Here is a 25,994-nt window from a genome sequence, read left to right as displayed (position 1 = left end):
CTTTTAAGTTACAAATGGTTGCTCAAACTCCTGCTACTGCTGTAGCTACCTCCAGCTACTATTTGGGGCCCCTGGATCAGATATCCTCAATATGAGGATTAGGAGAATATGTTGCCTCACCAATTTAGGGACAATGCCCCTTGTCAGCTCGGAAGTAGTTATGGAATGAGAACGACGCCCCTTTTCCCTAGGCAACATAATTCTCCTAAAAGAAAAGGGGGGAATGAGAGGGTAACAGGCAGGAAGGCCAGGGGTCTCCAAATAGAGGAAATAGCCTGCAAGTGTCAGACATTTTTATCTCTCTTAAGCGGCAGGAGGAAACAAACTAGCAATATTTTTTCCTTCTCTATACAAATTTAAAGGGAGGTTTCTCTTAAAATACTGTGTTGCCATAATGACACCCGGTTTCGCCTGAAGTTAGCTATTCTCGAGTCTAGAGATAACCAATGCCTTTTTCTTATGGAAATGTTTGTCTTAAGCTATGCTAATGTACTATGCCTTTACCCCAAACTCTGTCTCCAAGTCGGTTCCGCCTCTTGGCCCAGAACCTACTTGACAAACCAGTATGGATATTGTTCCCCTAATCTATGTAAATGAAACTATTTGTATGGTGGTCTGCCCTTCTTCAAGATTCAAGTTAATCATTTTATGGCCCAGGATAAACCATTTATCCCAAAATGCATTTATGGGTGAGGGGCCTGGTGCCATTCTGAATTTTAAGATATTCCTTTCTTTCATTAACAGACTGCTAGTGACTATATAACATCCAGCTAAAGACTAGCAGGGGGTACTCTTTCTGCCCCCTTCTGATGCCTATGTCAGAAGCTTTCTCTATCTCCTTTATACTTCAATAAAACTTTATTACACAAAAGCTCTGAGCGATCAAGCCTTGTCTCTGGCCCCGGATTGAATTCTTCTCCTCCGGGGGCCAAGAATCCTGGTGTATTCTCGTGATTCAACAACAACCTTTCAGAGGGAGGGGACACATATGTATACATGCAGATGACTCATAGTGATTTATGGCAGAAACCACCACAATATTGTAAGGCGATTATCCTCCAATAAAGATCTTTATTTATTTATGAGAGGCTGATTACAATATTGGCAAAATCAATACAATAAAAAATTTTTAAAAATTAACTATAAGAAAAAATTAGCAGTAAACAGTTTTTACACTTAAAGAGTAATTAAAACAAGAGAATTGTAACCATGCCCTCATCTTTAGTGTAAAAAAAGACTAATCTACTTGAATCTCACATTTTGTTTTCATATTTAATATAATATTTTGACTTAGAACTGCAAGATTTATTTAAGAATGAGAGAATTCTGAAATAATAAAAGAAGAGAAACTATACCAATATTATATCAAAAAGTTCATAGTCGACTTTATACCAAACATTGTGGCATTTTATGGTTCCAATACTAATTTCAGTGATGTGCTGAGCAGTTCAACTATCTAATAACAAGCTATAGTCACACATATAAACATCTTGCACATAGACAATTACCATACATACAAAGACACAAAATTAAAACATTTGTCAATATCAAAATATTTCCCAGTTATTTATTTGCATTTTAAAGAAGTAAGACTTTCTTTTTTTTTTTTTTTAATGAAAGCATCAGCCAAAACTTTATTAGCCATGTAGTTTTTGAATTTTGGAACATAATTTTCTTACCTAGTCATTATATCATGTGTCCACCAAAAGAAAAAAAAATTAAAACATGCAAAAATAAGAAAAATAGCTCATGTTTATCTTAAATACATCAATGCATAAATGTTTTAAAATTATCATAGTGAGAGAAGAAATTTAATCAGTTACTCTGGAGATATAAAAAGAGTATCCTTAAAAAAAAAAAGATTAGTGTTGTTCTTTGCATACAAGTAAACAGATATTCGAAGGACAGTAGAACATAGTGTTTTGTCATTAATTGCTATACAATAAGAATCCACTTAAAAGTATTCATCTTTGATATAAATATACAGGAAAAACATGAATTATGTTTTTTAAACCTCAAAATGTTAGGCAAAATAAAAATAAGCTTTCACACCATTGGAGACTGAAAAAATATCACAGTGATGAAGCATTTTCAGGGTTTTTCTTAATTTTCTCACAGATGAGATCCACAAATGTTAAAAATGGTATTTTACATTGTTGATTTTACATCATAAATTATACTTGTCATATAATTTTTATTTGTGCATTTTACTTTAAGGAATGCATAATAAATATGCTAGAGATAATAATTTCTAAGCATTGATCATTGTTAGGAATAGTGTCAAATATAAAATTATACAACAGTACATACATTTTGGTAATTGATATATTTTCACATTTCAAAGTAAATAAAATTTGACCTTAAGTTTCTTCAAATTCCTATCATGTCAACAGTTAAAACCAACTTGTCATTTTAAATTTTGTTTTTAAATGTGTTAATTATAGCATTCTCAAATAACATGAAAGGACAACAATTTTTTTTCTTTTCAGAAAAACAAGGAAATCTCATATGCCTAGCATATTATCTGAGAATGCTGACTCAGAAATGGAAGTTCATTCCAGTTACATCAGTTTCAGTGATAATGTGCCTGAAGAACTATGGATGGAGGTCAGTAATATTGAACACAAGGTAGCAGACAAAACCATCACACAAAAACAAAGAAAACCAAGAAGATAAAATGGCTATCTGAGGAGGCTTCACAAATAACTGAAGAAAGAATAGAGGTGAACAGCAAAGAGGAAAAGAAAAGGTACATCCCACTAAACGGAGATTTCCAAATAATAGCAAGGAGAGCCAAGAAGGCCTTCTTCAATAACAATGCATAAAAATAGAGGAAAACAACAGAAGGAGAATGATTAGTGGTCCCTTTAGGAAAATTGGAAATATCAAAGAAACATTTCACCCAAAGATGGGCAAAATAAAGGACAGAAATTGTAGAGACCTGGTAGATGCAGAAGAGTACAAAATAAAATGGAAAGAGTACATGGAAGGACTATACAAAAGAGGTCTTAATGAATGGGTTAACTACTATGGTGTAGTCAGTCACCTAGAACCAGATATTCTGGAGTGTGAAGTCAAGTCGGCCTTAGGAAGCACTGATGTTGATGAAGCTAGTGGATGTGATGGAATTTCAGTAGAACTATTCAAAACTCTAAAAGATGATGTTATCAAAGTGTTGAACTCAGTATGTCAGCAAATCTGGAAGACCAGGCAGTGGCCATGGGACTAGAAAAGATCAATCCTCATCCCAATTCCCATACAATTCCCAATTCCTCATCCCAATACAAAAAAATGTTCAAACCATTGGACAATTGCACTCATCTACACTAGTAAAGTCATGCTTAAAATATTACATGCTAGACTTCAGAATTATATGAACCAAAACTTCCAGACACCCCAGCTGGGTTTCAAAAAGGCAGAGGAACCAGAGATCAGATCGCCAACATTCTCTGGATCATAGAGAAAGCAAGGAAATTCCAGAAAAATATCTACTTCTGTTTCATCAAATACACTACAAAAGTTATCAACTACAAAATCATTGTGTGGATCATAGCAAACTGTGGAAAGCTCTTAAAGAGATGTCAATACCAGAGCATCTTACCTGTCTCCTGAGAAACCTGTATGCACATCAAAAAGCAACAGTTAAAAACCTATATGGGACAAGTCACTGGTTCAAAATTAAGAAAGGAATATGACAACAATGTCTGTTGTCACCCTGTTTATTTAATCCCTTTGGAGAGCACATCATAAGAAATGCTAGTCTGGATGAGTTACAAGCTGGAATCAAGATAGGCAGTACAAAAATCAACAACCTCAGATACATGGATGATACCACTATATAGCAGAAAGCATGCTGCTACTGCTGCTACTAAGTTGCTTTAATCGTGTCTGATTCTATGTGACCCCATAGATGGCAGCCCACCAGGCCCCGTCATCCCTGGGATTCTCCAGGCAAGAACACTGGGGTGGGATGCTATTTCCTCCTCCAATGCATGAAAGTGAAAAGTGAAAGTGAAGTCACTCAGTTGTGTCCAACTCTTAGCGACCCCATGGATTGCAGCCTACCAGGCTCCTCCATCCATGGGATTTTCCAGGCAAGAGTACTGGAGTGGGTTGCCATTGCCTTCTCTGAGCAGAAAACATAGAAGAACTAAATAATCCCTTGATGAGGTTGACGGAGGAGAGTGAAAAAGCTGCCTTAAAACTAAATATTAAAAAAAAAAAAAAAAAACCCTAAGATCATGGCATCCAGCTCCATTACTTTAAGACAAATAGAAGGGGAAAATGTGGAAGTAGTGACAGATTTCCTCTTCTTGGGCTCTAAAATCACTGCAGATGGTGACTGCAGCAATGAAATCAGAAGACAATTGCTTTTTGGCAGGAAGGCTATGACAAACCCATTGAAAAGCACAGAGGTCTGTATAGTCAAGGCTATGGTCTTCTCAGTAGCCATATACAGTTGTGAGAGCTAGACTGTAAAGAAGGCAAAGCACCAAAGAATTGATGCCTTTTAACTGTGGTGCTGGAGAAGACTCCTGAGAGTTCCTGGGACAGCAAGGATATAAAATCGGTCAATCTTAAAGGAAATTAACCGTGAATCCTCTTTGGAAGGGCTGATGCTGAACCTGAAGTTTTAGTATTTTCATCACATGATGCAAACAGCTGACTCATTGGGAAAGTCCCTGATGCTAGGAAAGATTGAGGGCAGAAGGAGAAGAGGGCATCAGAGAATAGATGGTTGGATAGTATCCCCATCACAATGGACATGAACTTGGGAAAACTTTGGGAGATGATGAGGGACAGGGAGGCCTGGCGTGCTGCAGCCCATGGGATCACAAAGAATTATAAATGACTGGGTGACAGAACAACCAGTCTTTCATTGTCTCACAAGCTTCTTCCAATATAGTATCAAATCAGAAACAAAAGTAGATTATTTAAAACTCCAGTTTGATTTTTTCAAAATAGTTCTGATGTGATTACTTCCATTTTGTTTAAGATGAACACCATAATCCTTGACAAAACCCCCAATGCATTATGATTAGGCTACTGCTTATAAATTTCAAGCCTCATCTGCAGGTATATTCTCACCACTTTGGCATAATAGTTTTATTTTATTTTATTTTTGAAATTTCTTAAAGGAATTAAGCTTTATCTGACCAAACACATTGAATGTGTTGTTCTCTCTATCTGAAATCATCTTCCCTCTTTTTCACCTATACAATTCTTTTTCATCCTTTCAATGTCAGCTTAATATTTATTTATCCAGAGAAGCTATTTCCTGAAACCCCAAACTAGGAAAAAAATATTATATATTTTCACAGCATTGCATATTGCTTTTATTCATAGGGGTTTTTACAACCATAATTGCATATTTATTTTTATAGCAACTGTATGGAATGATTTAAGAGTTTATCTTTTGTACTCAGCATTTTAACTTCAGTGCCTGTTATAGTGTTTTGAGGGTTCTAGTTAAAAAGTAGATATTTTTCAAATAAATTAACTTAGTAGTAAAATATTAATATATATACCTAAGTTTCTGATTTATTGGACAAATCATCATAATTGTTGTTGTTTGGTCACTAATTCTTGTCCAACTTTTTTGCAATCCCTTGGACTGTAGTCCAACAGGCTCCACTGTCCATGGATTTCCCAAGCAGGAATACTGGGGTCGGTTGTTATTTCCTTCTCCAGGGAATCTTCTCAATTCAGGGACTTAACTCATGTCTTTTGCCTTGGTAGGCAAATTCAGTATCACTAAGCCACAGGGAAGACAAACAGTCATAATACATAAGATGAAATGATTATAATGCTTGAAAATTACAATAATTTGCAGCATAGAAGATGAATGATAGATAATGACTCCCATTGCACCGAGAATATTCCAGCTCAACATAATTAAAATCTATTATTTCACTTCTGAATTATTACAAATAATAATCGGAAGAGAAGAAAACAGTAAGTTCAAAATTGCCATGAACGTATGGAAGAACTGGTAAAATGTTTAAATAATTATACTGTGTCTTGTTATCTACTGTCACATTGATAAAATTAAATATATTATTGATTTTTTCTTGATGCCTAACAAATTATCAAAAACTTTGCAGCTTAAAACAACATGCTTTAAAAAAAAAAAAAACTCTCAAGTTTTTAGGTCTGAAGTAGGAGTGGGATGTGAGAGTTAGACCATAATGAAGGTTTAAGGTTAAAGAATTGATGTTTTCAAATTGTGGTGCTGGAGAAAACTTTTGAGACTTGGACTTGAGTCTAAGTCAAGAAGACTTTTGAGACCTTGAACTACAAGTACAACAAACCAATCAATACTAAAGGAGATAAACTCTGAAAATTCATTGGAAGGACTGATGCTGAAGGTAAAACTCCAATACTTTGGCCTCCTGATATAAAGAGCTGAATGATTGGAAAAGACCCTGTTGCTGGGAAAGATTAAAAGAGAAAGGAGTAGGGAGCAGCAGACTCCATATTCCCTTCAGAATTCCAGTAGATTTCCCCTGCAGCGTCTCAAGAGCAATCCAGTATTCACTTTTGAAACTCAAAAGGAGCCTTGAATACCTTTACGTAACTAAAGAGGTTCCCCAAGATACCCGTCATGACTCGAGAGGAACCCTGAATTTCATGCCACAACTCGAAAAGAGCCCCGTTTTCCCCTCCTTATCTCAAGATCAGGACCGATTCTCCTGCTTCAACTCAGAAGAATCCAAACTTTTCACTAGCACCTCAAGAGGAGGCCTGTCCTCCCTATTGAAACCTGAGAAGAACATCCGTGGTTCCTGCTGCAAGTCGAAAGGACACCGACTTCCCCCTCAATCTGAGAAAAAAGCCTGATTGCCCTGAAAAGACTCAAATGGAACCCCGAGTATCCCCTGACCACATGAAGGGAGGTCTGACTCCACTGTTGCAGGTCTCCAAAAAGCCAAAGTTGCCCGCGCCAATTCAAGAGGAGGTCTGACATCCCTTTTCCAATTTGATTGGAAAGTGGAGTTCCAGGCATCACCACGAGCTGAGGGCTGACTCCCTTGATGAAACTCGATAGGAATCCCGAGACCCCTGTTGCAACTGGAGAGGAAGCCTGATTACCGCCACAACCTGAAATGAGGCCATACATCCTTTCAGTGACTCAAAGGAATCCCAAGGTGGCCCTCAGAACTTGAAAGGAGGCCTGACTTGCCTGAAGCAACATGCCAGGCTCCCAGAAGACCACGTCAAAACTCGAGAGGAACCCTGAGCTTCCAACCACAACTTGAGAAACCTCACGAGATCCACCCCCCGCATGAGAGATGAGGCCCGAGTCCCCTGCAATGACTTGAGAGCAAACGTCTGCTCTTCCTTGCAACTTGAAAGCAGACTTGACTTCCCTGAGGCATCATGAGAGGTTCCGCTGAGGTAACTGTGGCAGCTCGAGAGGAAGCCCACACTTCCAGCGGCAGCTCGAGAAATCGAGTTTCCCCCCTCTAAGCAAGATTAGGCCATTTTCCCCTGCAGGGTCTTGACAGAAATCCCATGTTCTGTCTCAAAACTGGGAAGGAGGCTCGATTCCCTTTAGCAACTCAAGAGGTTCTCCACAATACCCACGGCCACCTCGCATTCCCACAACAAATCGAGAAGAGCCCCATGTTCACTGCCTCATCTCGACTGAGGGCCGATTCCTCTGCTTTGTCTTGAGAAGAATCCCAATGTTCCCTTCATATCTCAAGAAAAGGCTTGTCTCATCTATTGAAACTCTAAAGGAAGCCCGAGTTCATGCTGCAAGTCGAAAGGACAGCGAGTATCGCCTAAACTCGAGATAAGGCCAGATTCCCCTACACTGACTTGAATGGAACCCTGAATATGCCTTCACAACCCGAATGGAGGTCTGACTCCCCTGGTATACTTCTAGAAAAAGATCCACATCCCCACCTCAACTCAACAGGAGGCCTGACACCCCATTTACTCGGGCGGAAATCAAGTCCCATGCCTCAACACGAGCCGAGGGCTGACTCCCCTGTTGAAACTCAATAGGAACCACAAGATCACTATCACAACTAGAAAGGAACATGGATTCTCGCCTCAACCTGAAATGAGCTCATATAGCCCTTCAGCGACTTGAGAGTAACCCTGAGGTAGCCTTCACAACTTGAAAGGAGGCCTGACTTCCCTGAGACAACATGAGAGACTGGCTGAGGTCCCCCTCGAAACTTGAGGGAAACCCAACGCTTCCCACCACAACTCGAGAAACACCACGAGATTTCCCCCTCAATGCGACATAAGGCCCATTTCCCCCTCAGCGACTTGAAAGAAATCCTGCGCAACCCTCGCACCACGAAAGGAGCCTTGACTAAACTCAGGCAAGACGAGAGGTCCCCTGAGGTCCCCTTGGCAACTCGAGTGGAACCCGAAGCTTCAGGCCCCAACTTGAGAAACACCACAAGATTCCAACCCAATGTGAGAGGAGGCCCTTTCCCAGAAGTGACTCAAGAGCAATCCCATGCAACTTGAGAGCAATCCTGCACAACCCTTGCACCACAAAAGTAGCCTTGAATAAACTAAGGCAAGTCGAGAGGTACCCTAAGGTCCCCATCACAACTCGAGAGAAACCCAAAGCTTCAGGCTGCAACTTGAGAAATAGCACGAGATACACCCCTCGAGGCAAAATGAGGCCAATTTCCCATGCAATGACTCGAGAGCAAGCCGGCGCACCACCTCGCAACTTAAAAGGAGGCCTGACTTCCTGAGGCAACACGTGAGGTTCCCTGAGTTGACCTTCAGAAATGTAGAGGAACCCCAAGCTTCCCGCTGCAACTTGAGAAAAACCATAAGTTTTCCCATCCCCCAGCCCCAGGCGCACACGCGAGATGAGGCCCTTTTCCCCTGTAGTGCCTCGAGAACAATCCGGTCTTCCCTTTTGAAACTTGAAAGGAGCCTTGAATCCCTTTACACAACTCAAGAGGTTCCCCGAGATACCCATCACCATTCGAGAGGAACCCCGAGTTTCATGCCACAACTCGAAAAGAGCCCCATTTTCCCCACCTCATCATGAAATCAGTACCGATTCTCCTGCCCAACTCAGAGGAATCCCAACTTTCTGCTAGCACCTCAAGAGGAGGCCTGTCCTCCCTATTGAAACCCAAGAGGAACTGTGCGGTTCCTGCTGCAAGTCGAAAGGACACTGACTTCCCCCTCAATCCAAGAAAAAGCCTCATTTCCCTGAAAAGACTCAAATGGAACCCCAAGTATCCCCCGACCACACAAAGGGAGGTCTGACTCCCCTGTTGCAGCTCTCCAAAAAGCCAAAGTTCCCTGTGTCAATTCAACAGGAGGCCTGACACCCTTTTTCCAATTTGATTGGAAAGTGGAGTTCTAGGCCTCACTGTGAGCTGTGGGCTGACTCCCCTGTTGAAACTCAATAGGAAGACTGAGACCCCTGTCCGAACTGGAGAGGAAGGCTTTTACCTGCCACAACCTGAAATGAGGACATATATCCTTTCAGCAACTCAAAGGAATCATGAGATGGCCCTCAGAACTTGAAAGGAGGCCTGACTTGCCTGAGACAACATGCCAGGCTCCCAGCAGACCACGTCAAAACTCGAGAGGAACCCAAAGCTTCCCACCACAACTTGAGAAACCTCACGAGATCCCCCCTGCATGCGAGATGAGGCCTGAGTTCCCTGCAGTGATTCGAGTCAACGTCTGCTCCTCCTTGCAACTCAAAAGGAGACTTGACTTCCCTGAGGCATCATGAGACGTTCCCCTGAGGTACCTGTGGCAGCTCTAGAGGAACTCCGAGCTTCCAGCAGCAGCTCGAGAAACCAAGAGATTCCCCTCTTTAAGCAAGATTAGGCCCTTTTCCCCTGCAGGGCCTTGAAAGCAATCCCATGTTCCCTCAAGAAACTGGGAAGGAGGCTAGATTCCCGTTCCCAACTCAAGAGGCTCTCCACGATACCCGTGGCCACCTCGTTTTCTCACAACAAATCGAGAAGAGCCCCATGTTCACCGCCTCATCTCGACTGAGGGCCGATTCCTCTGCTTTGTCTTGAGAAGAATCTCAGTGTTCCCTTCATATCTCAAGAGAAGGCTTGTCTCACCTATTGAAACTTTAGAGGAACACCGACGTTCATGCTGCAAGTCAAAAGGACAGTAAGTACTGCCTGAACTTGAGATAAGGCCTGATTCCCCTACACTGACTCAAATGGAACCCTGAGTATGCCTTCACAACCTGAATGGAGATCTGACTCCCCTGGTGTACCTCTAGAAAAAGACCCACATCCCCATATCAACTCAACAGGAGGCTTGACAGCCCTTTCAATTGGGCGGAAGTCAAGTCCCATGCCTCAACACGAGCCAAGGGCTGATTCCCTGATTGGAACTTGATAGGAACCCCGAGATCCCTGTCACAACTGGAAAGGAACCTGGATTCCCGCCTCAATCTGAAATAAGCTCCTATATCCCTTCAGCGACTTGAAAGAAATACGAGGTTGCCCTCACAACTTGAAATTAGGCCTGACTTCCCTGAGGCAATATGAGAGGCTCGCTGAGGTCCCCTTCGAAACTCAAGAGCAACCAAAGCTTCCTGCTGCTACTCGACAAACACCACGAGATTTCCCCCTAAATGTGAGATAAGGCCCATTTCCCACTCAGTAACTTGAGAGCAATCCTGCGCAACCCTCGCACCTCGAAAAGAGCATTGACTAAACTCAGGCAAGATGAGAGGTACCCTGAGGTCCCCATCGCAACTCAAAAGGAACCAAAAGCTTCAGGCTGCAACTTGAGAAACACCATGAGACTCCAACCCAATGCGAGTGAGGCACTTTCCCCTCCAGTGACTCGAGAGCTATTATGCACACTGCATCACAACTCAAAAGGAGACAAGACTACCCTGAGGCAACAGGAGAGGTTCCCTGAGGTCCCCGTCACAACTCGAGAGGAACCCAAAACTTCAGGCTTCAATTTGGGAAATACCACGAGATACACCTCTCAGTGCAAAATGAGGCACATTTCCCCTGCAGCGACTCGAGAGCAATCCTGCACACTGCCTTGCAACTCAAAAGGAGGCTTGACTTCCTTGAGAAAACATGCGAGGTTCCCTAGCTTCATCTTCAAAAATCTAGAGGAACCCAAAGCTTCCTGCTGGAATTCGAGAAAAACAAAATCCTCCAACCACAACCACCACCACTGCAAACACGAGATGAGGCCCTTTTCCCCTGCAGCGCCTCAAGAGCAATCCGGTATGCCCTTTTGAAACTCGAAAGGAGGCTTAAATCCCTTTATACAACTCAAGAGGTTCCCTGAGATACCCGTCACCACTCGAGAGGAACCCCAAGTTTCACGCCACAACTCGAAAAGGGCCCCATTTTCCCCACCTCATCTCAAGATTAGCGCTGATTCTCCTGCTTCAACTCAGAGGAATCCCAATTTTCCGCTTGCACCTCAAGCGGAGGCCTGTCCTCCCTATTGAAACCCGAGAGGAACTGTGCGGTTCCTGCTGCAAGTCGAAAGGACACCGACTTCCCCCTCAATCTGAGAAAAAGCCTCATTGCCCTGAAAAGACTCAAATGGAACCCCGAGTATCCCCTGACCACACAAAGGGAGGTCTGACTACCCTGTTGCAGCTCTACCAAAAGTCAAAGTTCCCTGCGTCAATTCAACAGGAGGCCTGACACCCTTTTTCCAATTCGATTGGAAAGTGGAGTTCCATGCCTCAACACGAGCTGAGGGCTGACTCCCCTGTTGAAACTCGATGGGAAGCCCGAGATCACTGCTTCAACTAGAAAGGAAGCTTGATTCCTGCCACAACAAGAAATGAGTCCATACATCCCTTCAGGCACTCAAAGGAATCCCAAGGTGTCCCTCAGAACTTGAAAGGAGGTCTGACTTGCCTGAGGCAACATGCCAGGCTCCCAGAAGACCATGGCAACACTCCAGATGAGCACAGATGTGGCTTCCTGCCACAACTCAAGAAACATCATGGGATTCCCCCCTGAATGTGAGATGAGGCCTGAGTCCTTTACAGTGACTCGAGCCACCCTCTGCTCCTCCTTGCAACTCGAAAGGAGACTTGACTTCCCTGAGGCATCACGAGAAGTTCCCTTGAGGTACCTGTGGCAGCTCAAGAGGAACCCCAAGCTTCTGGTGGCAACCTGAGAAACCAAGAGATTTCCCCCTCTAAGCAAGATTAGGCCCTGTTCCCCTGCAGCACCTCGAGAGAAACCCCATGTTCCCTCAAGAAAATGGAAAGGAGGCTTGATTCCCTTTAGCAACTCAAGAGATTCTCCATGATACCCGTTGCCACTTCGATTTTCCACAACAAATTGAGGAGAGCCCCATGTTCACCGCCTCATCGCAACAGAGGGCCGATTTCTCTGCTTCCTCTTGAGAAGAATCCCAATGTTCCCTTCATATCAAGAGAAGACACGTCTCACCTATTGAAATTCTAGAGGAACCCTGAGATTCATGCTGCAAGTGGAAAGGACAGGGAGTACCGACTCAACTCAAGATAAGCCCTGATTCCCATTCACCGACTCAAATGGAACACCGAGTATGCCTTCACAACCCTAATGGAGGTCTGACTCCCCTGGTGTACCTCTAGAAAAAGGCCCATATCCTCACCTCAACTCGACAGGAGGCCTGACACCCCTTTTACTCGGGAGGAAATCAAGTCTCATGCCTCAACACGAGCCGAGGGCTGACTCCCCTGTTGAAACACGACAGAAACCGCGAGATCCCTGTCAGAACTGGAAAGGAACCCAGATTCCCATCCCAACCTGAAATGAGCTCATATAGCCCTTCAGCAACTTGAGAGGAATCCCGAGGTGGCCCTCACAACTTGAAATGAGGCCTGACTTCCCTTAGGCAACATGAGAGGCTGGCTGAGGTACTCCTCAGAACTTGAGAGTAACCCAGTGCTTCCCACTGCAGCTTGAGAAACACCACAAGATTTCCCCCTCATTGCGACATAAGGCCCATTTCCCCCTCAGTGACTTGAGAGCATTCCTGCCCAACCTTCACACAGTGAAAGGAGCCTTGACTAAACTTAGGCAAGACAAGAGGTACCCTGAGGTCCCCGTCCCAACTTGAGAGCAGTCTGAAGCTTCCAGCTGCGACTTGAGAAACACCACGAGATTCCAACCAAACATGAGAGGAAGCCCTTTCCCCTGCAGTGACTCGAGAGCCATCCTGCGCACCGCCTTGCAACTTGAAAGGAGGCTTGACTTCCTTGAGGCAACACGCGAGGTTCCCTGAGTTCACCTTCAGAAATCTAGAGGAACCCCAAGCTTCCCGCCGCAACTTAAGAAAAACTACAAGATTTCCCATCCCCCAGCCCCAGGCGCACACACGAGATGAGGCCCTTTTCCCCTGCAGTGACTCCAGAGCAATCCGGTATTCCCTTTTGAAACTCAAAAGGAGCCTTGAATCCCTTTTCACAACTAAAGAGGTTCCCCGAGATACCCGTCACCACTTGAGAGGAACCCCGAGTTTCATGCCACAACTCAAAAAGAGCCCCGTTTTCCCCACCTCATCTCGAGATGAGCACCGATTCTCCTGCTTCAACTCAGAGGAATCCGAACTTTCTGCTAGAACCTCAAGAGGAGGACTGTCCTCCATATTGAAACCCGAGAGGAACTCCTCAGTTCCTGTTGCAAGTCAAAAGGACACCAACTTCCCACTCAATCCGAGATAAAGTCTCATTGCCCTGAAAAGACTCAAATGGAACCCCGAGTATCCCCTGACCACACGAAGGGAGGTCTGACTCCCCTATTGCAGCTCTCCAAAAAGCCAAAGTTCCCTGTGTCAATTCAACAGGAGGCCTGACACCCTTTTTCCAATTTGATTGGAAAGTGGAGTTCCTCACTGCGAGCTGAGGGCTGACTCCCCTGTTGAAACTTGATAGGAAGCCCGAGACCCCTGTCGCAACTGGAGAGGAAGCCTGATTCCTGCCACAACCAGAAATGAGTCTATATATCTCTTCAGTGACTCAAAGGAATCATGAGGTGGCCCTCAGAACTTGAAAGGAGGCCTGACTTGCCTGAAGCAACATGCCAGGCTCCCAGAAGACCACATCCAAACTCGAGAGGAGCCCAGTTGTGGCTTCCCACCACAACTCGAGGAACATCATGAGATCCCACCCCTGAATGCGAGATGTGTCCCAATTCCCCTGCAGTGACTCGAGAGGAGCCTTCTGTTCCTCCTTGCAACTCGAAAGGAGCCTTGACTTCCCTGAGGCATCATGAGAGGTTGCCCTGAGGTACCCGTGGCAGCTCGAGAGGGACCCCAAACTTCTGGTGGCAACTCGAGAAACCAAGAGATCCCCCTCTCCAAGCAAGATTAGAGTCCTTTTCCCCTGAAGCAGCTCCCTCTCAAAACTGGAAAGGATGTTCGATTCCCTTTAGCAACTTGAGAGGTTCTCCACGATACCCATCACCTCCTCGCTTTCCCACAACAGATCAAGAAAAGCCACACGTTTACTGCCTCGTCTTGACTGAGGGCCAATTCCTCAGCTTCATCTTGTGAAGAATCCCGATGTTGCCTTCATATCACAAGAGAAAGCTTAACTCAGCTATTGAAACACTAGAGGAACCCCAAGGTTCGTGCTGCAAGTCGAAAGGACAGCGAGTACCACCTCAACTCGAGTTAAGGCCTGGTTCCCCTATACCAACTCGAATGGAACCCCGAGTATGCCTTCACAACCCGAATGGAGGTCTGACTCCCCTGGTGTACCTCTAGAAAAAGACCCACATCCCCACCTCAACTCGGCAGGAGGCCTGACACACCTTTTGCTGTGGAGGAAATCAAGTTCCATGCCTCAACACAAGCCGAGGGCTTACTCCCCTGTTTAATCTTGATAGGAACCCTGAAATCCCTGTCACAACTGGAAAGAAGCCCTAATTCCTGCCTCAACCTGTAATGAGCTCCTATATCCCTTGAGCAACTTGAGAGGAATCCCGAGGTGGCCCTCACAACTTGAAAGGAGACCTGACTTCCCTGAGGCAACATGAGAGGCTCACTGAAGTCCCCCTCGAAACTCGAGGGAAACCCAAAGCTTTATGCTATAACTCGAGAAACATCATGAGATTTCTCCCTCAATGTGTGATAAGGTTCATTTCATACTCAGTGTTTTGCGAGCAATCCTGCGCAACCCTCGCATCTTGAAAGGAGCCTTGACTAAACTCAGGCAAGATGACAGGTACCCTGAAGTCCTCGTCGCAACTCGAGAGGAACCTGAACCTTCAGGCCACAACTTGAGAAACACCACGAGATTCCAACCCAACGCGAGATGAAGCCCTGTCCCCTGCAGTGACTCGAGAGCAATTCCACACAGAGCTCGCAACTCAAAAAATGACTAGACTATCCTGAGGCAATAGGAGAGGTTCCCTGAGGTCCCCATTGCAACTCGAGTGGATCCCGAACCTTCAGTCCGCAACTAGAGAAACACCACGAGATTCCAACCCAACGCGAGATGAGGCCCTGTCCCCTGCACTGACTCGAGAGCAATTCCACACAGTGCATCACAACTCAAAAAATGACTAGACTACCCTGAGGCAACAGGAGAGGTTCCCTGAGGTCCCCGTCGCAACTCGAGAGGAACCCACAGCTTCAGACCGCAACTTGAGAAACACCATGAGATACACCCCTCACTGCGAAATGAGGCCCATTTCCCCTGAAGTTACTCGAGAGAAATCCCATGCACCGGCAGAGAGATCCCAGGCACGGCTCACAACTCGAAAGGAAAATTGATTTCCTTGAGGCAACACGCTAGGTTCCCTAGGTTCATCTTCAGAAATCTAGAGGAACCTTAAGCTTCCTGCTGGAATTCGAGAAAAACAAGGTCTTCCCACCACAACCACCACAACCGTAAAGGCAAGATGAGACCCTTTTCCCCTGCAAGCACCTCGAGAGCAATCCGGTCTTCCCTTTTGAAACTAGAAAGGATGCTTGAATCCCTTTACACAACTCAAGAGGTTCCCCGAGATACCTGTCACCACTTGAGAGGAACTCCAAGTTTCACGCCACAGCTCGAAAAGAGCCCTGTTTCCCCACCTCATCTCGAGTTTAGCACTGATTCTCCTGCTTCAACTCAGAGGAATCCCAGCTTTCCACTAGCACCTCAAGAGGAGGCCTGTCCTCCCTTTTGGAACCCCAGAGGAACTCCGGGGTTCCTGCTGCAAGTCAAAAGGACACCGACTTCCCCCTCCATCCAAGATAAAACCTCATTGCCCTGAAAAGACTCAAATGGAACTCTGAGTATCCTCTCACAACATGAAGGGGAGGTCTGACTCCCATGTTGCACCTCTACAAAAACCCAAATTTCCCCACGTCAATTCAACAGGAGACCTGACACCTCTTTTTCTAATTCTATTGGAAAGTGGAGTTCCATGCCTAAGCACAAGCTGAGGGCTGATTCCCCTGTTGAAACTCAATAGGAAGCCCGAGGTCAAGTCCCAACTAGAGAGGAAGCCAGATTCCCGCCACAACTTGAAATGAAGTCATACATCCCTTCAGGGACTCAAAGGAATACCGAGGTTTCCCTCAGAACTTGAAAGGAGGTCTGACTTGCCTGAGGCAAGATGCTAGGCTCCCATCAAAACTCTAGAGGAGCCCAGTTGTGGCTTCCCGCTGAAAGGTTGTTGTTGAATCACGCGAATACACCAGGATTCTTGGCCCCCGGAGAAGAATTCAATCCGGGGCCAGAGATGAGGCTTGATCGCTCAGAGCTTTTGTGTAGTAAAGTTTTATTAAAGTATAAAGGAGATAGAGAAAGCTTCTGACATAGGCATCAGAAGGGGGCAGAAAGAGTACCCGCTTGCTAGTGTTAACAATGAAGTTATATACTCTCCAGTGAATCCAAAGAATGTCTGGAGGTTGTAAAGTCCTTATCAGACCTACTCCCATAATTTACATTTTAAGGTAACAGAATTAGCCAGAAGGTTTAATCCAAAGACTGTCCTTAATCCAGAGACTGTCCTCAGGCAGGATACATTATTGTTATATAATCCTAAGGAATGTGGAGAAAGAAAAAAGTTTGTCCTTTCTTCCTCCTTGAGAATTCCAGACCCCTCTCTCTTTGGGGACCCCTAGACTTCCTATCAACCTGCCTAGGAACTGACTCTCTCACCGCCACAAATCGAGAAACATAATGAGATTCCCCTCTGAATGCGAGATGCGGCCTGATTCCCCTGCAATAACTCGAGAGCAAGCTTCTGCTCCTCCTTGGAACACTAAAGGAGACTTGACTTCCCTGAGGCATCACGAGAGGTCCCCCTGAGGTAATCGTGGCAGAACAAGAGGAAGCCCAAGCTTCCAGCAGCAACTCGAGAAACCAAGAGATCCCCCCTCACTAAGCAAGATTAGGCCCTTTTCCCCTGCAGCTCCTCGAGGGCAATCCCATGTTCCATCTTGAAACTGGAAAGGAGGCTCGGTGCCCTTTAGCAACTCAAGAGGTTCTCCACCCTACCCGTCGCCACTTCGCTTTCCCACAACAAGTCGAGAAGAGCCCCGTGTTCATCGCCTCATCTCGACTGAGGGCTGATTCCTCTGCTTCGTCTTGAGAAGAATCCCGATGTTCCCCTCATATCTCAAGAGAAGGCTTGTCTCACCTATTGAAACTCTAGAGGAACCCCGAAGTTTGTGCTGCAAGTCAAAAGGAAAGCGAGTACTGATTCAACTTGAGATAAGGCCCGATTCCCCTACACTGACTCGAATGGAACCCCAAGTATGCCTTCACAACCCTTCACTCAGGAGGAAATCAAGTCCCATGCCTCAACACGAGCAGAGGCTGACTCCCCTGTTGAAACTCGATACCCCTGTCACAACTGGAAAGGAACCCGGATTCCCGCCCCAACCTGAAATGAGCTCATATAGCCCTTCAGCAACTTGAGAGAAATCCCGAGGTGGCCCTCACAGCTTGAAAGGAGGCCTGACTTCCCTGAGGCAACATGAGAGGCTCACTGAGGTCCCCCTTGAAACTCGAGAGCAACCCAAAGCTTCCCGCTGCAACTCGAGAAACACCATGAGATTTCCCCCTCAATGTGAGATAAGGCCCATTTCCCCCTCAGTGACTTGAGACCAATCCTGCACAACCGTTGCACCTCGAAAGGAACATTGACTAAACTCAGGCAAGACGAGAGGTACCCTGAAGTCCCCTTCATAACTCGAAAGCAACCCGAAGCTTCAGGCCACAACTTGAGAAACCCACGAAATTCCAACCCAACGCGAGTGAGGGCCTTTCCCCTCCAGTGACTCGAGAGCAATTCCGCGCACCGCATTGCAACTCAAAAGGAGACCAAACTGCCCTGAGGCAACAGGAGATGTTGCAGGAACCCAAAGCTTCAGGCAGCAACTTGAGAAATAGCACGAGATACACCCCTCGAGGAGAAATGAGGCCACACTCCCCTGCAGCGACTGGAGAGTGATCCCATGCACTGCCTCGCAACTCGAAAGGAGGCTTGACTTCCTGAGGCAACGTGCAAGGTTCTCTGAGTTCACCTTCAGAAATCTAGAGGAACCCCAAGCTTCCTGCCGCAACCCGAGAAAAACCACAAGATTTCCCACCCCCCCAGCCCCACGCGCACACGGGAGATGAGGCCCTTTTCCCCTGCAGCGCCTCCAGAGCAATCTGGTATTCCCTTCTGAAACTCAAAAGGAGGCTTGAATCCCTTTATGCAACAAAAGAGGTTCCCCGAGTTACCCGTCATCACTCGAGAGGAACCCAGAGTTTCATGCCACAACTCAAAAAGAGCCCTGTTTTCCCCACATCATCTTGAGATCAGTGCCGATTCTCTTGCTTCAACTTAGAGGAATCCCAATTTTCTGCTAGCACCTCAAGAGGAAGCATGTCCTCCCTATTGAAACCCGAGAGGAACTCCGCAGATCCTAATGAAAGTCAAAAGGACACCGACTTCCCACTCAATCCGAGATAAAGTCTCATTGCCCTGAAAAGACTCAAATGGAACCCTGAGTATCCCCTGACCACACGAGGGGAGGTCTGACTCCCCTGTTGCAGCTCTCCAAAAAGCCAAAGTTCCCTGCATCAATTCAACAGGAGGCCTGACACCCCTTTTACAATTTGATTGGGAAGTGGAGTTCCTCACTGCGAGCTGAGGGCTGACTCCCCTGTTGAAACTCGATAGGAAGCCCGAGACCCCTGTCACAACTGAAGAGGAAGCCTGATTCCCACCACAACCTGAAATGAGGCCATATATTCCTTCAGCAACTCAAAGAAATCCCGAGGTGGCCCTCAGAACTGGAAAGAAGGCCTGACTTGCCTGAGGCAACATGCCAGGCCCCCAGCAGACTATGTCAAAACTCGAACGGAACCCACAGCTTCCCACCACAACTTGGGAAACCTCACCAGATCGCCCCCTAAATGCTAGATGAGGCCCAAGTCCCCTGCAGTGACTCGAAAGCCACCCTCTGCTCCTCCTTGCAATTGGAAAGGAGACTTGACTTCCCTGAGGCATCACGAGAGGGTCCTCTGAGGTACCCGTGGCAGCTCAAGAGGAACCCTGAGCTTCCAGCGGCAGCTCAGGAAAGAAAGGGTTTACCCCCTTTTAGGAAAGATTAAGACTTTTTGCCTGCAGTGCCTCAAGAGCAATGCCATGTTCCCTCTCAAAACTGGGAAGGAGGCTCAATTCTCTTTAGCAACTCAAGAGGTTCTCCACGATACCCGTGACTACCTAGCATTCCCACAACAAATCGAGAAAAGCCCCATGTTCACCGCCTCATCTTGACTGAGGGCCAAATCCTCTGCTTCATCTTGAGAAGAAGTCCGATGTTCCCTTCATATCTCAAGAGAAGGCTTGTCATACCTATTGAAACTCTAGAGGAATCCCGAGTTTCATATTGCAAGTCAAAAGGACAGCGAGTACCACCTAAACTCGAGAAAAGACCAGATTCCCCTACACCGACTCGAATGGAACTCTGAGTATGCCTTCACAACTCTAATGGAGGTCTGACTCCCCTGGTGTACCTCTAGAAAAAGACCCACATCCCCACCTCAACTCAACAGGAGGCCTGACAGCCCTTTCACTCAGGAGGAAATCAAGTCCTATGCCTCAACGTGAGCCATGGGGTGACTCCCCTGGTGATAATCTATAAGAACTCTGAGATCCCTGTCACAACTGGAAAGGAACCCGTATTCCCACCTCATCATGAAATGAGCTCATATAGCCCTTCAGCGACTTGAGAGAAATCCCGAGGTGGCCGTCACAACTTGAAAGGAGGCCTGATTTGCCTGAGGCAACATGAGAGGCTGGCTGAGGTCCTCCTCGAAACTTGAGAGCAACCCAATACTTCCTGCTGCAGCTCGAGAAACACCACGAGATTTCCCCCTCAATGTGAAATAAGGCCCATTTCCCCCTCAGTGACTTGAGAGCAATCCTGCACAAAACTCGCACTGCAAAAGGAGCCTTGACTAACCTCAGGCAAGATGAGAGGTTCCCTGAGGTCCCCATCACAACTCGAGAGGAACCCAAAGCTTCAGGCCGCAACTTGAGAAATAGCATGAGATAAACCCTTCGAGGTGAAATGTGGCCAATTTCCCCTGCAGTGACTCGAGAGCAATCCTGTGCACTGCCTCGCAACTCGAAAGGAGACTTGACTACCTTGAGGCAACACGCAAGGTTCCCTAAGTTCACCTTCAGAAATTTAGAGGACCCCCATGCTTTCTGCCGCAATTCGAGAAAACCCACAAGATTTCCCATCCCCCAGCCCCACGCGCACACGCGAGATGAGGCCCTTTTCCCCTGCAGCTCCTCGAGAGCAATCCCATGTTCCCTCTCAAAACTGGAAAGGAGGTTTGATTCCCTTCAGCAACTCAAGAGATTCTCCATGATACACATCACCACCTCGGTTTCCCACAACAAATCGAGAAGAGCCCCATGTTCACTGCCTCATCTCGACGGAGGGCCGATTCCTCTGCTTTGTCTTGAGAAGAATCCCGAAGTTCCCTTCATATCTGAAGAGAAGGCTTGTCTCACCTATTGAAATTCTAGAGAAAGCCCAAGGTTCATGCTGCAAGTCGAAAGGACAGTGAGTACCACCTCAACTCGAGATAAGGCCTAACTCTCCTACAGCGACTTAAATAGAACCCTGAGTGCCGGGAGCTGGTGAGGCATTCCACTCATGACAAAGGTCAGGAGGAAGGAGGCTCGGCATACGCAAAGGCGGGATCGAGCCTCAGGAGTCCCCCTGGATATTCTCGAGCATCTACCCCCAAAAAACCAGAGTCTGCCTACTTTATTGCTTTGTGCTCTCACCTCTGACTTTACTGGGGGCTGTCCCCCACCACCATCTCGCTCTCTCTGTCAAAGAGTTAACTTACAGCTCCAATTAATAAAGTTCCTGGGCAACTAGGAGTGTTTAAATCCAAACCCCTGAGATGGCTCTTTAACTCACCTGACAAGTTTACCTGGACTCCTACAGCTATGCATACGATTGTTTACAGTCTCCCAGCCTCGAGAAGCATGGGAAGCTTAAGATATTCAAATAGCTTAGAGCCTCTCAGAGAGTTAGAAACTGTCAGAATAAAACTAGTAAAAGATTTCATTGATGAGCCAATGCTTGTTGCCAAGTTTCCACATCCCTTGAATTGTATCCTTGAATGTGTATTAATTAATATAGTTGGTACGTAGAAAAAATATGTAGTGGCCTTGGTGTTAGTAACTTTAGACCCTTAAGGTAATAAATTCTTTCCTTTGTTGTAAACCCATTACACATCTGCCCTATAGGAATGCAATTTTATCTTTGAAAGATGGTGCCAAACCTTAAAATAATTACTCTTAGGGAAAATAAGTCTTTGTTGATAAGTCTTTTTCAAGAGTCATAAAATGTTAATAAGCTTTCTGGCCAGAAGATGATGTAAATCACCTAAACCATTTGTATATGATAAATTTGCAGGAAAGAAACCCTGGTTTTTGATAAAGATCAAAGACTGCTGACTTTACATCCCCTATTATCCTCTATGTGTAACTTAGGGTATAAAAGCCCCTGTTGAAAATAAAGCTATGGGCCTTGCTCACCAACACTTGGTCTCCCCATGTCATTCTTCCCCTTAACTTTCAGCTGAGTCTCCATCTGGAGCGTGGATATCCTCTGCAACCATTTATTTGCCTGGGCTTCTAAGACCCACTCGAGAAGGTGTCTAAGGTGGGGCACCTTTCGCTATTCGAGAGGGTGTCTGTAGCCTCCGTGGTCAGAGCTAACCTGGTGTCATGGGTTATATTGATTTTCCGCGTAAACCAAGCTACTCAGCTTCTTTTCTCCACTGAATTTTCCTACTGAGCTATCCTCATTCTATTACTTTTTATATCTTTGATAAATAAATAAATAAATAGGTCGCCTAAGCCGTCTCTCCTTCGAATACCCTGGATCAGCCGGGGCTGGACCTTGGCACCTGAGTATTCCTTCACGACCCAAATGGAGGTCTGACTCTCCTGGTGTACCTCTAGAAAAAGACCCACATCCCCACCTCAACTCGACAGGAGGCCTGACACCCCTTTTACTCGGGAGGATATCAAGTTCCATGCCTCAACATCAACACGAGTTGAGGCCCGACTCCCCTGTTGAAACACAATGGGAAACCTGAGATCCCTGTCACAACTGGAAAGGAACCCTGATTCCCGCCTCAACCTTAAATGAGCTCCTATATCACTTCAGCTACTTGATAGGAATCCCAAGGTGGCCCTCACAAGTTGAAAGGAGGTCTGAGTTCCCTGCAGCAACATGAGAGGCTCACTGAGGTCTCCCTCGAAACTCAAGAGCAACCCAAAGCTTCCCGCTGCAACTCGAGAAACACCACAAGATTTCCCCCTCAATTCAAAATAAGGCCCATTTCCCCCTCAGTGACTTGAAACCAATCCTGCACAACCCTTGCACCTCGAAAGGAGCCTAAACTAAACTCAGCCAAGACGAGAGGTACCCTGAGGTCTCCGTCACAACTTGAGAGGAACCCAAAGCTTCAGGTCGCAACTTGAGAAACACCACGAGATTCCAACCCAACGCGAGATGAGGCCCTTTCCCCTGCAGTGACTCGAGAGGAATCATGAGGTGCCCCTCACAACGCAAAATAGAGACCTGTCTTCCTTGAGGCAACAATAGCTGGTCACTGAGGTCACTGTCGCAACTCAAGAGGAACCCCATGCTTCCCACTGCAACTCGAGAAAAACCACGAGAGTCTCCCCTCAATGAGAGATGAGGCCTTTTTCCGCTGCAGTGTCTCGAGAGAAATCCTACATTCTCTCCTGACACCCGTTTTACACCTCGAGAGAAACGTGGAGTTCCATGTCTCATCAAGAGATGAGGCCTTACTCCCCTGTGGAAACTCCATTAAAACCCCGAGATCCATGTCATAAATGGAGAGGAACCCTGAGGGTTCCCACGTCAACTTGAGATGAGGCCCTTTTCCCTTGCAGCAACTTGAGAGGAATCCAGAGAGGCCACTCACAACTCAAAAGGATTCCTGACTCTCCAGAGACATCATGAGAGGCTCCCTGAGGTACCCATCGCAACTCGAGGGAATCCAAGATTCCTGCTGAAACTCCAGAAACACCTCTAGATTCACCTTTCAATTTGATTGAGGCCCAATTTCCTTGCAGTGACTCGAGAGCAATCCCGCACTTCCCCTTGCAACTCAAATGGAGACTTGACTTCCCTAAAGCAACACGGGAAGTTCCCTGAGCCCTCAGCTTCCCACTGTAAGTTGAGAAAACCCACGAGATTCCCACCTCATTGTGAGATTAGGCCAGAATACACTACAGTGGCTCAAGAGCAATCCCGAGTTACCTCTCTCAATTCAAAAGGATTGTTGACTCCCTTTTGGCAACTCGAGAGGTTCCTCGATATCCCCGTCGCAAATTGAGAGGAATCAGGAGTTTCCTGCCTCAACTCGAGAAGAAACCCGTGTTCCCCACCTCATCTTGAGATTAGGGCCAATTCCCCTGCTTCAGCTCGAGAGGAATCCCGACTTCCCCTCGCACTTCAAGGGGAGGCCTTTATCACCTGGTGCAACTCTAGAGGATCCCCAAGTTCCCCATCACAACTCACGAGAAACCCCATTTCTAGCCACAACTCGAGAAGTAACACAACCTCCCACTTCAATTCGAGATGTGGCCCGATTCCCCTGTAGTGACTCGAGAGGAACCCCAAGTTCCCGGTCCCAACTCGACATGAGCCCTAAGACCCTTATACAAAAGCAGAAGATTTTTAAGAGGAGCTTACCCCACTGCAATTGGAGAAGAGCCCTCTACCGAAAGCAGGGAGGAAGCCTGATACCACAACTAAGCAGGAGGCCCACCCTGCCACAAATAACCAGTAGCTCCCTGCATTTTGCAAGTAGAAAAAGCACTCCTTCTCATTACAATCATAGAGGAGACACCCATCTCCCAATTTGAGAAGAGTACTCTACCACATCTAGAGAGGATCCCAACTACAAAAACTAATGAGTTCTCCTGCCACAATGAGAGAGGTGGCTACAAACGTCAACTAGAGACGAGCTGAAGTACAGCAAATAAAGAGTGGACACCCACTGACATGAGAGTGGATCCCAAGCCATATCTAGAGAGTAGCCTCCCACACATTGCACTTAGACTTGGACCAGCTTGTACACAGCTGCTAAAGAGGATCTCCCCCAATGTAGAGTCTCCATCACAACTTTAAAGGAGCCCCGAGTGATATGCTGCAACTCAAGAGGCACCCGAGTTCCCCGCTGCAATTTCACAGGATCCCTAGGCTGCCCTAAGAAAAGGGGCCACTGCACCAAATGACAGAGGGGCTCCTGGCAAATACTGAAGTAGATTCCCCAGGCACAACTTGAGGACATCACACTTAGAGAGAAGACCTTCTGCCTCCAACAGAGACGAGCTCCCTGAAGGAAGTTGAGGGGAGGCCCTCACAACTAGAGAGCAGTGATCCCATAAATTGAAGTGAAGAACCCATAGTGCCAAAAGCAGAGAGGACATTCCCCATAGAGACACGCAAACACCACCCAGAGAGGACACAGCTTCACCCATCTAGAAGAGCCCTCAACCAAACTTCAGAGGCACCACTGACATCACATGTAGAGAGGAGCCCCTCTTCTGGTAATACACATGAACTTTACACAACAAGCAGAGAGAAGCTTGCACAGCACCCTAGAGAGACTCAAAACCCCCACAATTACAGAGAGGACCCTGAACACAATGACAGAGTAGTCCCTTGCCAAATCTAGTGACTGCTCACCCATCATTGCAACAAGACAGGAGCCACCCTGCACATCCCTGCTAGAGATGAGTCGCCCCAAGAGAACTAGACAGGAGGCCCCACTGCAAGTCACCAGGAACCCTGAGTACCAACCAAACTCAAGGAGAACCCTGACTTCCACACCACGTCTCCAGTGAAATCCTGCATCCCAGGCTTCAAATCCAGAGGAACACTGATTTATCACTGCACTTTGAGAGAAGCTCTGTCCCCTGTTGTAACTCTCAAGGAAACCCCAAGTTTCCAGCAACAACTAGAGAAGAACCCCGAGTTTTGCTGCAACTCGAGAGGAGAACCTACTCCCCTGCTGCAACCTGAGAGGAAACATGACTTCCCCACCGCAAATCAAAAGGAGTCCTGACTCCACTGTTGCCACTCGAGAGGTATCCTCATATCCCCATTGCAACTTGAGAGGAACCCTGTGTTTCCTGCTACAAATCGAAAGGACACTGAGTTCTCCCTCAACTCAAGATAAGGACTGATTCCCCTGCAGCAACTCAAATGGAATCCCGAGTTTCCCCTTGCAAGGTGAAGGGAGGTCTTACTCCCCTGTTGCAACGCGAGAAAAATTACAAGTTCCCCCGTGTGACTTGACAGGAGGCCTGACACCCCTTTCACAACTCAAGAGGAAATCGAAGTTCCATGCCTCAACATGAGACAAGTCCTGATCCCCTGTTGCTACTCAAGAGGAATGCTAAGATCCCTGTCGCAACTGAAGAGGAACCCCGAGTTTCCTGCATTAACTTGAGATGAGACCCTATTTCCCTGAAGCGACT

Source organism: Bos javanicus, chromosome 5 (genome assembly GCF_032452875.1).
Source record: "Bos javanicus breed banteng chromosome 5, ARS-OSU_banteng_1.0, whole genome shotgun sequence".
Classification (NCBI taxonomy): domain Eukaryota; kingdom Metazoa; phylum Chordata; class Mammalia; order Artiodactyla; family Bovidae; genus Bos; species Bos javanicus.
This window is presented reverse-complemented; position numbering follows the sequence as displayed.